The sequence below is a fragment of the Podarcis liolepis genome (genome assembly GCF_965112155.1).
Source record: "Podarcis liolepis genome assembly, chromosome: 1".
NCBI lineage: Eukaryota > Metazoa > Chordata > Lepidosauria > Squamata > Lacertidae > Podarcis > Podarcis liolepis.
Window position 1 is genome coordinate 93,669,287 of NC_139554.1, and position 11,476 is coordinate 93,680,762.

Below are 11,476 nucleotides of genomic sequence, written 5' to 3' on the forward strand. Positions count from 1 at the left end.
TTTTAACCCTAGTAAAGGTAAAGGTAAAGGGACCCCTGACCGTTAGGTCCAGTCGTGGCCGACTCTGGGGTTGTGGCGCTCATCTCGCTTTACTGGCCAAGGGAGCGGGCGTACAGCTTCCGGGTCATGTGGCCAGCATGACTAAGCCGCTTCTGGCGAAACCAGAGCAGTGCACGGAAATGCCGTTTACCTTCCCGCCGGAGTGGTACCTATTTATCTACTTGCACTTTGAGGTGCTTTCGAACTGCTAGGTTGGCAAGAGCAGGGATCGAGCAACAGGAGCTCACCCCGTCATGGGGATTCAAACTGCTGACCTTCCATCGGCAAGCCCTAGGCTCTGTGGTGTAGACCTAGTATGCAGATTCAAATCCAGACTTCTAAGCAATGCACCAGAATACTGAACAGTTTATTGAAGACAAACACCCAGTAGCAATCTTTTAATCTTTTACCTATGTGTGATCCTTCAGATTTGATATGCCTGCAGTGCTGGATAATTTCAGAAGACGTTAGCTCTTCTAATTGGTTTAACACAAAGTGGCGCTCTCTAGACGGTGTGGACTCCAAAACCCATCAGCACCAGCAGCAGAGCCAATGGTCAGAAGATGCTAGGAGCTGTAATCCAAAAACATCTGTAATACATTGGCTACCTTTGGTTTTGTGCCATTGAAGACCCCAAATAATGTCATTCAACCACCACTGAGTTTTACTGATGCATTCAGTTACCTTTCTTTTACACTATGTATTCCTTGGGTATAAAGCTAACTTTTGTTTCACTGAATAGCATCAGATCCAGAGGAGCAGGCGGGGGTGGGGCAGAAGACACAAGAATTCGAGAGTTGCTCTGTTAAGTCTTTTCTGCTACAGGGCAGTGAGTGAACTTTGAGATCTCATTAAATGTTCGTAAACTGGTGGTAACATTTTGAGATATTTCTTCTTCTTCTTTTAAAAAACCCCTTGTGGTGGTAGAGGCAGGCTGCTGTGGAACTGAACCACAATTAAATTTTATCAGGAAGTTTGAAATGATTCAGAGGTGCGTATATCAGCATAGTATGTGTGATAACCTGACTAGCAGAGCAAACAAACACATGTGCTGGTAGCTAAAAAGGGGGGCAAAGGAGACCAAAAGCATGTCGCATCTCCTAAATTACTAAAATGCCCTTGACGTTGCTTCTGGGAGCATTGGTAAAGCATTGGCTCAGGAGTTCAGCTGCTGTAAGCTGGGAGTTGTGGTCCAACAACGAGTTTAAGCAAGATAAGAGCCCCATGGAGATATAGCCTCTTTTGAATCACAAAACCATGCAATGGTACAATAACAGAGCTGGCAGAACCTTCTGTCCCAGTGTTCCTCAACCTTGGGTACCCAGATGTTGCCAGATTACACCTCCCATTATTCCTGGGCATTGGCTAAAGTGACTGGGAATGATGAGAGTCATGGTCCAACAATATCTGGGGATCCAAGGCTGAAGAACACTGACCCATCTTATCTATCCTTTCTGCTGGAATAAACCACGTTGAAGGGTTTGTACTAGGATGAGATAGGAGAGGCAGCTCTCTGGTGCATGGAATGTTAAGTGGGTGGAAGTGAGTTGAGCAGAGCTCAGAATGACTATCAGGGTGAGAGATGGGAATTTTAGCCAGTTCATGGCGGGGAGAGGGAGAGGGAAGAGGAAAGAGGATAGACAGGGTTAGCTGGGTGGGAATGGGTTTAGGAGATTACTCATTCTAATTGCATCCATCCCAGACTTCAGTTTTGTACGAATTTGTTTTCATTGTCCCTCAAATAAACACTCTGCCTCTTGTGAACCTTGGGTAACTGTTGGTGAAAGCCACACTACCCGACATGGTGGAATTAGCACAGTAAAATTGGATTCAAATGATAAGGAAGGAGATTTGTTAGGAAGAATATCTGACAGTAAGAGCTGTTCAACAGTGGAATGGACTCCCTTGGAAGGCTGTGGACTTTCCTTCATTGGAGGTTTTTAGACAGAGGTTGGATAGTCATCTTCCAGGGATTCTTCAGCTGTGATTCCTGATTCCACCATGCATCTTGGTCCTTCTAGATTCCAATCCCAATCCTTCTAGATTCCAATCCCATTCTAAAGTCAATGTCACAACAGTCAGGGTGAAATCAACATGCTAATTCTCTGATTGCATAGATGGGGATGCCAGATTGGACACCCAACACCCAAATCTTGTGATGATGGCTAAAAGGAAGCAAAATTCCTTCAGGTGAACGTGAGTTGGACACAATTATACAGAATAGAAAGACCAGGGGTGACTAATCTGTGACTCTCTAGATATTGTTGGACTCCAAACAGCACAAGCAGTGGTCAGGGATAATGGGAGCTGTAGTCTAAAAAGGTCTGAAGTGGGGCCACAGGTTAACCACCACTGAACTACCCTATGCAAATTAAACAAGTTAGCTGGAGTTTATGAAATCAAATGACCAATCCCATCTATTAGGTGGCTAAAATAAATGGTAGGTTCAAACTTCAGTCTTTGAATTGTAGTGATAGATATTCTGTTCCAGTTGCATAGTAAAGCAAATGGAGCAAAAGCAGGGAAATGGTGTGTTGGGGTGTGTGTGTGGATTTTTCTCTGCATCCATGAGGTCTAGAAACCTGACCATTTTAAATATGAAAACTGGAAATGACAGGAATCCCAGTGATCTCTCAGAGGGAAGTGCCACATTTCATTCTAGGATGAGAGTCACCGAGGGGGGAAATGTTCTGTTCAGAGAATTTGGAATTTCTTTTTGCAGATTTTGGCTTTTGACGAGGCAGAATTCCCAAGACAATGGATGCTCCACCTTGGGCATAATAATTATTTCTAATCATCTTCCCCATGGGTCATGTTGATTTGCACTTTATCCATGTCGAATGCATTCCCTATAAATATTAATCAGAGCTCTTCTGCTCCTGTGCTGCTGCTGCTGGTCTGCTCAGCACTGAGGCAGAGTTTTGTAGTGCCTTTCATGCATTCTGATGAAGGGACAGACATGCCTCATACCTGCTTGTGGGGTTGAGTTTTGTTTTCTGTTTCTGCTGGCTCTTTGACGATGCCTGCCACATCTGCTGACATTCTAAGCATCCAGGATACTGCGGCTGCTAAAAATCTGACATGACATGCTCGGATGTGGCGTGATACAGCCTGACGTTAGATGGGATGAGAAAAGTAACAACTTGAGAAAGTTCTGATGAGACGTTTCTCATTTCTGATCTTAAAGGAGTGGGTTAGAGGGAAGGAACCTTATGAGCCCACGAGGAAGGTTGTTGTAACGTCATTAAATTCTTCTCTATACCAGCTCCTCAGATTAGAAGGAAGTTCTCATTTATCACCAGCCATTTTCAACTCTTTGCTCTTGCTTACGTAGGAACATAGGAATACACCTTAGTCACACCACTGGTACATCTTTTTTACCAATTCAAGGGTGCTTCCACATCCTCCTTCTCTGTCTTTTGCACAATAAATGGGTTGCAGGCACCACTCTCTTTTATATATGCCCGAGATTCAAAATGCCAGGATTCAGTTTAGAGTTGGTTTAATTTGCTTATGGGATAAATTTATGTTTGAGTCGTGAGGCCTCAAATTCAAATTGTAGCCTTAGACAAGCTGTGATGATACTGGCCTACTTTACAGGGTGGTTATTAGGATTACTGAGATAACATACATACAAAGGTCTTTCCACTCTCCAAAGAGACCTATCGAAGGGAGGGGCTATCTACATGTGAACTGAACTATAATGATGGACGCCATCTTTCTCTGTAGCATCTGCATGTTGTTCTCCTCTGTGGTTTGCTGTGCACATCAACCTCTGGGTTTTACTTGTAATGTCTGTTAAAAACACACACAAATGTTTTAGAAGGAGAGAGAGAGAGAGAGAGAGAGAGAGAGAGAGAGAGAGAGAGAGAAAGAAAGAAAGAAAGAAAGAAAGAAAGAAAGAAAGAAAGAGCTCTAAAAATGGCAAGTGTTGTCCTAGTGAAGGGACATAACTCAGAGTACATATGTTGCACTGAATCTTGCAGGTTCAATCTCCAGGCAGGGCAGGGAAAGATCTTAGAAAGACCTGCTTGAAACCTTAGAAAGTTGCAGCTGGTCTCAACAGTACGAGGCAGCTTCCTATGTATGTTCCTATATGATGCCTGCCCTCAAAAAAGTACTTCTGTTGTGGAGGTAATGCTCCCCCCTCCCTTTAGCAATCAAACTCAATATTGTGCCACTGGGAAAACAGGATTCTTCGATCCTTCCCTTTTGTAAGCAAGGGGACAAATCTGCTTCTAAGTCTCATAGGTTGCTGTTGGAAGATGAATTGTGACAGTAGTCATTTCCAGTTCATTATCTCAACCAAATGCCATAACCACCAGTGTCTGTGTTTTCACTGACTATGAGCTACGAACCCATCCTTTCTCTACCATTTTGTGAAAGGCTTCTTTCAATTCCTTCTCGAAGGCTCTGCGTCCTTAAGGACTAGAGCCATCTTTCCCATAGGGCTTAGTGGTGCATCGCGCCAGGGCGGCAGACTCTCAGGGGCACCCTAGCAAGTAGGGAAGCTGCGCGGCTTTGCCGGTGGCCTCCCCTTTCCCTGCATGCCCACCAGCTGCGCTCCGCCAACCATAAGGCTGGCAGGCATGCAGCTTCTCTCCCAAGCCTCTGCAGGGATCGCTTTCCTGCAGCAGCATGGGGGAAGAGTTGCAACCCCCCCAGATGGCTGACAGTGCACAGCTACGGCCACCCCAACACTATCCGTGGTAATCTGGGGGCACTGGACGGATATTTGCACCCCGGTGTCGCATCTGCTAAAGACGGCTCTGTTAAGGACAGTAGTTCTCTTTACTAAAAAGCCCCGCCCACTACTTTGTCAGCATGAAGGACATAGGTCCCACCTGTGTAGCCTCACAACCTATCTGCATGAAGGATGAAAGGTTTTGACCTGCCATATACAAAATATTTAACTGGAATGAAGCTTCCGCCTTGATATTTGCCAAATTACAGTGCTCTGTGGATGCGACAAGTGCTCAAATTCTGAGGGAAATGGTGTGTGTGATTAATGAAATCCATAAGCTCTACTCCGACTCCCCTCAATTTTAGCCAAATTATACTCCCACCCTGTAACCTTTTAAAATGAGTCGCTATAAAAGGCGAGGAGGGGCAACTGCTCCTACTCACCATCTTATTATTCAAGTGCTGACCCTCCTCCTCTTATCTGAACTCCTGCTAAACAGTTTTAAGTCAGCCCCATCTGGTACTTCTGGGGGAGGGCTGTGGCTGAGTGGTAAAACATCTGCTCCACAGGAAGGCTCAGGTCCAATCCTTAGCATCCCATTACGACTGGGGATGGTCCCTGCCTAAAACCCTGAGGGAGGAGAACCAGAGTTGGAGGTAGCAAATACTAGTTGCTAGAAGCCACAGAAGGGGAGAGTATTTTTGGGTTTCCAACACGCATCTGGTTGGCCACTGTGAGAACAGGATGCAGGCTAGATGGGGCTTGATCCAGCAGGGCTGTCATGGGCCAGGAGTCAGCTTTGCCTGCTGAACAGCAGCCTGAAGGGGGAGAAGATGGAATGACTCCAGCTGCAGCTGACCAGCCTTCGAGGACACAGAGGAGAAGGTGCTGATGAGAACCAGATGGCTTCAGCCTTCTTAAGCAGAGCTTCCAGCATCAGTCAGATGTGGGAAACGCTTGTAGTTCCTGGCTCTACCTTGCTGCTTCTCTTGACCACTGACCCCATGATCAGCAGATTCCCTGACCCCTGGATTGCCTGACTACAGTGGTGCCCCGCAAGACGAATGCCTCGCAAGACAGAAAACTCGCTAGACGAAAGAGTTTTCCGTTTTGGAGGTGCTTCGCAAAACGAATTTCCTATGGGCTTGCTTCGCAAGACGACAATGTCTTGCGAGTTCCTGCTGGGTTTTTTTCCCTTCCCCCCCTTTTTCTAAGCCGCTAAGCCGCTTATCAGCTGATCCGATCAGCAGATAAGCCGCTAAAAGCTGCTAAAAGCCGCTAATAGCGCTAATCCTTCAATGGGCTTGCTTCGCAAGACAAAAAAACCGCTAGACGAAGAGAATCACAGAACGGATTCTTTTCGTCTTGCGAGGCACCACTGTACATGGATTGCGGTTTGCCTGACCCTATTATTATTACTGAATGATTGAGTTTATATACCACCCTATACCTGGAGGTCTCAGGACGGTTCACAGAAAAGATCACAACATATATAATCAGAAGAAAAACAACAACCCAATAACACTCCCCAGAAAAGAGTCACATTTTAAAAGGGTATAGGATGTCAATCAGAACAACCAAAGGCCTGGTTAAAAAGGAATGTTTTCGCTTGGCACCTAAAGGTGTGTAATGAAGGTGCCAGGCAAACTTCCCTGGGGAGAGCGTTCTACTGCAGAGAAGGCCCGTTCTTGTGTTGCCCCCCCCCTCCGGACCTCTCGAGGAGGAGGAGGGCCTCAGAAGATGACCTCAGTTTCCTGCTTGGCAGGGGGTTGGACTCGATGGCCCTTGTGGTCTCTTCCAACTCTATGATTCTATGATTCTATTCTATGATTCAGGGTCTGGGTAGGTTCATATGGAAAGAGGCGGTCCTGAGCCATTTGAGGCTTTATAGGTCAAAACCAGCACCAGGACTGGACCTGACTTCAGATGCTGGCTTTGCCTCCAGGCAAGCACACCTCAAAGACTCTTCTGGTTGGCTGGCCTCCCACTCTGCTGAGCTCTGCCTATTGCAGCTCAGCAATGAGACTATGAAAAGGGCTCTTCTTATGTTCTTATTGGGGGAGCGGCATTGTCAGTGTGGACAATGCAGAGCTTGATGGACTAACGGTCTGACTCGGGCAGCTTCCTATATACTTTCCTTCTCCCTTAAAGGAGACACAGCATCATCCTTTATTTCTATAATCAGGCAAGCTCTGGCGGCAAACGGGCGTTTAGTCTGACACTCCAATCAACTGAATTGACAGCGGTAGTAGCGTCCGTACTGGTAGCATGTTGTCCTTGCCCATGGAGACAAGAGGCGGAGGGAACAAATCCACTCCCGCTGGCAGTGTTTAATGCCGGCTGGAGTTACTGTTGGCTTGATGGCGACGGATGGCAGCGGCAGGAGCAGGCCAGTCTGTAGGGAATAAAGCGGGCTTTTGCCGTCGCTGCTGTGGCTCACGTGGAACAATAATGTGTTCTGACTGTTGTTGAGGCCTAAGAAGTAATTTTTTTTATCAAGCAGCGTTTCTGCTGGCAGAGGGGTCTAGTGGAGAGATGGGATGGAAGGAGTGAATGTCAAGGATCTAGATATTATTATTATTATTATTATTATTATTATTATTATTATTATTACATTTATTATTAAAAACAACCTTGTTCAGAATAGCTTCACAAATGAAGAAGGGAGGAAATAAACACACCAATTCAAAAAATTCTCCTGCTGGAAAATAGCACCGGGAAGAGGGAACTCTTGGGATTTCCCTGAGGCATCTGGTTGGTCTCTGTGGGAAATCAGATGCAGAATTCGATAGGTCTTTGGTATCATCCAGCATAACTCTTCTTAGGCTCTTTGAAGTATTATATTTAAAGTATTATATGGGGCCAACAAGAATAAGGCCCCATTCACATCATGCATTTAAAGCACTATGACGCCACTTTAAACAGTCATGGCTTTTCCAAATTCTGGGAACTGTAGTTTCTTAAGGGTGCTGAGAGTTGGTAGGCAAATCATATTCCCAGTTCCCTGAATGCTATAACAATCCCTCTTCACAGGGAATTGTGGGAATTGTAGCTCTGGAAGGGGAACAGGGGTCTCTTAATGACTCTCAGCACCCTTAAGAAATTACAACTCCCAAAATGGTTCGGGGGAGCCATGAATATTTAAAGTGGTACCATAGTGCTTTAAATGTGTGTTGTGAATGTGGCCGAATGTAACGAAATTCATTACAGGCATAGATTTACACCAGCAGCCCTGATGGCAGAAAAATGGGCACCGTTCATAATATAATGGAACACAAATTGTATCTTTAGTGTGATTGATATAAATACTCTGGTAGCAGTTAGATATCAATAAAACTCATAGGAGAACAGGCAGCTTGAAAGAGTTATACTTTCAGCCTGAAAGAATAAATACCCAATGTCTGTTACACAGTGGTTTGTCCTAGCGACGTTTGAATATATTACATATACACATCAATTTAGTGTAGATATCTATTTGGATATCCGGAGGGCTGGTCTTAACTGATGTTTAATTTGAGATTTTTGTGCTGATAGCCACTGTATCTGTAATATGAACTGATTGTGGTTTATTATTATTAGCAATAATATAATGTATCATTTCCCCTGCTCTTCTCTCCCTCTCTTTTTCCTTTGATTTTTATTTCGTCTCCCCTCCCCCCTTTTGCTTCTTGTTAAATTTGCTGATAAAAAAAATGACAAAACAAAAGGAGTGAAAGGAGTTCTGGATTTGCTCTGCCAGAGATCTGTACAGTGCCTACCCCCCTGCTGCCTTGCCCCCATTCCTGCTTGCCCCCAAACTGCAGTGGCACTGGAGTCGGGAGGCCAGGTGCTCAGCATCGCTCATCCCCATTGGCCGCTCCTGCCTGTGGAATTGCCAACATGGACTTCTGTGAGTGGCTTACAAGAGGAATGTTCAGAATGCTCAACTAACGGTCCTCAGAAAGAGGTTTGCGCCCGACTCTCACCATAAAGTGTTACGTTCTTCAGCGACATGACAAGGAAGTGAACTTGCTAGATCTGGCAATACAGAATCAGTCAGCAGTAATTTGGAGATGAAGTTGTTATCTTCGGCTGCTCCATTCAAATTAATTTTCCACATTCGCTGTCAACAAAAGTGGAGTGACAGTCCTTGGGATGCTTTCAAAATAATTAGCACCATCACACAAAAGACAATATGAATCACGGGGGTGGGGGGTGGTAATAAATAAATAAAGCGAAACCACAGACACGTTGTGCAGCTTGTGTGCCTTCTAAGGTATAAATAGTCCGGCTGGAGGATCTTTCATGCCAAAAACATGGTTCTTCAAAGAGGACGTTACATTAATTGGATGTGTCAGCTCTTCTGTGAGCCATCATTGAGAGTGCGAACCTTCAGATCACAGGGTTGAATATGTTACACACCACAATGTGAGATAGCTCTTATAAGGGAAGAGTGAGCTATGAACAGGACTTAATGCCAGCAGTTTTTGTCCAATGAAGTGGTCTTATCAGTGGTGGATGGAGCAATCCAAGCACAAACTGGTTTACGACTGACTGTTATAAATGTGATCATGGGAGATGTGTTGACAGGCATTTAAAGTAGTACACCCAGGACTCTTTGGTTATGTAAAGTGGACTTATCTTCTCAGGAGCATCTCCACCCCCATCATTCAGCCTGGACATTGAGGTCGTCCTCCGAGGGCCTTCTGGTGGTTCCCTCACTGCGAGAAGTGAAGTTACAGGCAACCAGGTAGAGGGCCTTTTCGGTAGTGGCACCTGCCCTGCAGAACACTCTCCTATCACATGTGAAGGAGAAAAATAACTATACAACTTTTAGAAGACAACTGAAGGCAGACCTGTATAGGGAAGTTTTTTAATGTTTGGTGTTTTATTATTTTTATTATCTGTTGGAAGCCCCCCAAAGTGGCTGAGGCAGCCTAGACAGATAGGCTGGGTACAAATAGTATTATTATTATTATTATTATTATTATTATTATTATTATTATTAAACTGAAGTGCAGGTATTTGCATTTGCTCCTATTGTTTGGTAGCTAACATACCATTTACATCCCTCACTTTCTTCCTTTGTTTCCTGCTCTGTCAAAATTTAGATTCTAAGTGTCTCTTGCCAGGGACCTTTTTACATCAATATCTGTCTAATGAATTTTACCTGCTTAAGAATAATCAAAGGTGCAGCCAAAACCAGCCCTAGGATCTGTTTCCTGGATCAAATCTCAATGGTCTTTTGCCCAGCTCAGTTCCATGCTGCTGGGAAATGCCTCTCCATGAGTAATCAATGCTTCCAATTTCTTTCCCAGATATGATCCAGGTGATCTGTGTTTTCTGTTTCCCTTCTCAGGTATAACCACCATGTAGGCACTGTCTGAAATGGCCTCCAGGCTCAGTCTTTCCCACCAGCCCAGGGGAAAGGGAAAAGCAGCCTTTGACACATGGCTGAACTGCCTAGCAATGATAGCTGCCATAACACACCCATCTTGTGGAGATCCAGAGAGAGGGATACGGGAAAGTCACAGAAAAATAGCAAAATATAACATCTGGCAACTAGGTGGTGCTGAAAATCTACCGATGGGTAAAAAAATGCAAAAGTTGGGGGAAAAGAAGAAGAAAAACATTTGCACAATAGCCGAGGTACTGAATTGGTCGGCGAATTCTGTCCCAGAAGTGTGAGACCAAAGCTGTAAGACACAGCCATTTGCTACAAGCAGCTGCCACCACCTCGAAGATCTTTGATCTATATGAACAACTTTTGAGCATGATTGGGGCTCTCATTTTGCTACACATCGTCCTCATTTTGTGCAGCAGTATTAGACTTCCTTTGTGTAATTTTCTGTGGACTAGCAACTGCCCGGTGCCTAACATGGCTTGCTTTGTTTCAGCAGGTCTGAGCATGTCTGAAAATAAACAATATCAAATGAGAAGACTTTCCTCAGTCAATTAGTTAAGCTGGGCAGTGGTGGACCCACATTTTGGGAACCCTGAAGCTTGAACTGTTATGGGGGCCCCTAGACAGAAACTAGGTCTAGGTAACCACTGTTATCTTCTTCAGTGGGTTTGTTCCACAACAGATCACCATACCTTTACAACATCTGTGCTAGTGACCCTGAAACTTTAGGATTGTTGAAATAGAATAATAATAATAATAATAATAATAATAATAATAATAATAATAATAATAGTTTTGAGTTGTTAGGCTCAAATTGGGTCTACTACTCCCCACATTTTTAAGCAGTGCTTCTGGGGTTCCTCCAGGATTAGAGGCCCTGAAGCAGCATAGTAGATTCTCCCCTGAAGCTGAGCCTTCACAAAGTGGCTTATACTAACTTAATGAATACAAATTCCTTAATTTGTAGGTAGCTATAATTTGCCCTTCACCACAAAGTCCTGGGGCTGGTTGCAATTTAACCATGTAACATCTTTCACTCCCAAATGTCATTCAAAACAGGTGGTCAGACCATGACACCTGTTGAATGTGGCCGCCAGCCTCACAGGAGGGAGGAGGGACCACCCTCCTTTATCTGTTTGCCTCTTTGCAATTAAAACCAGTCCCTCTCTGCGCCCTACTTTATCTGTGACTAAGGGAAACCGGGGTTTAAAAAAACAACCACCACCAAGCAGGTCTGTTGCTGTCCCAAGTAGTATAAACCCAGGGCCGTAGCTAGGGGGTGGCAAGGAAGACCTCCACCAGTGGCGCAGACGGGGGGGCGGGGGCGCAAAATTGGCTAAAAGAAATATGTCCATAAATATGTCTATAAA

General features: G+C 44.8%; 1 long non-coding RNA gene across 1 annotated transcript; it reads left to right on the forward strand.

The window, feature by feature from the left end:
• The first annotated feature begins 8,644 nt into the window (after positions 1 to 8,644).
• LOC310697280 lies at positions 8,645 to 10,641 on the forward strand. The gene is made up of 2 exons (XR_014520990.1): positions 8,645 to 8,764; positions 10,062 to 10,641. It is a non-coding gene; the product is annotated as an uncharacterized lncRNA (long non-coding RNA).
• Positions 10,642 to 11,476: the final 835 nt, after the last annotated feature.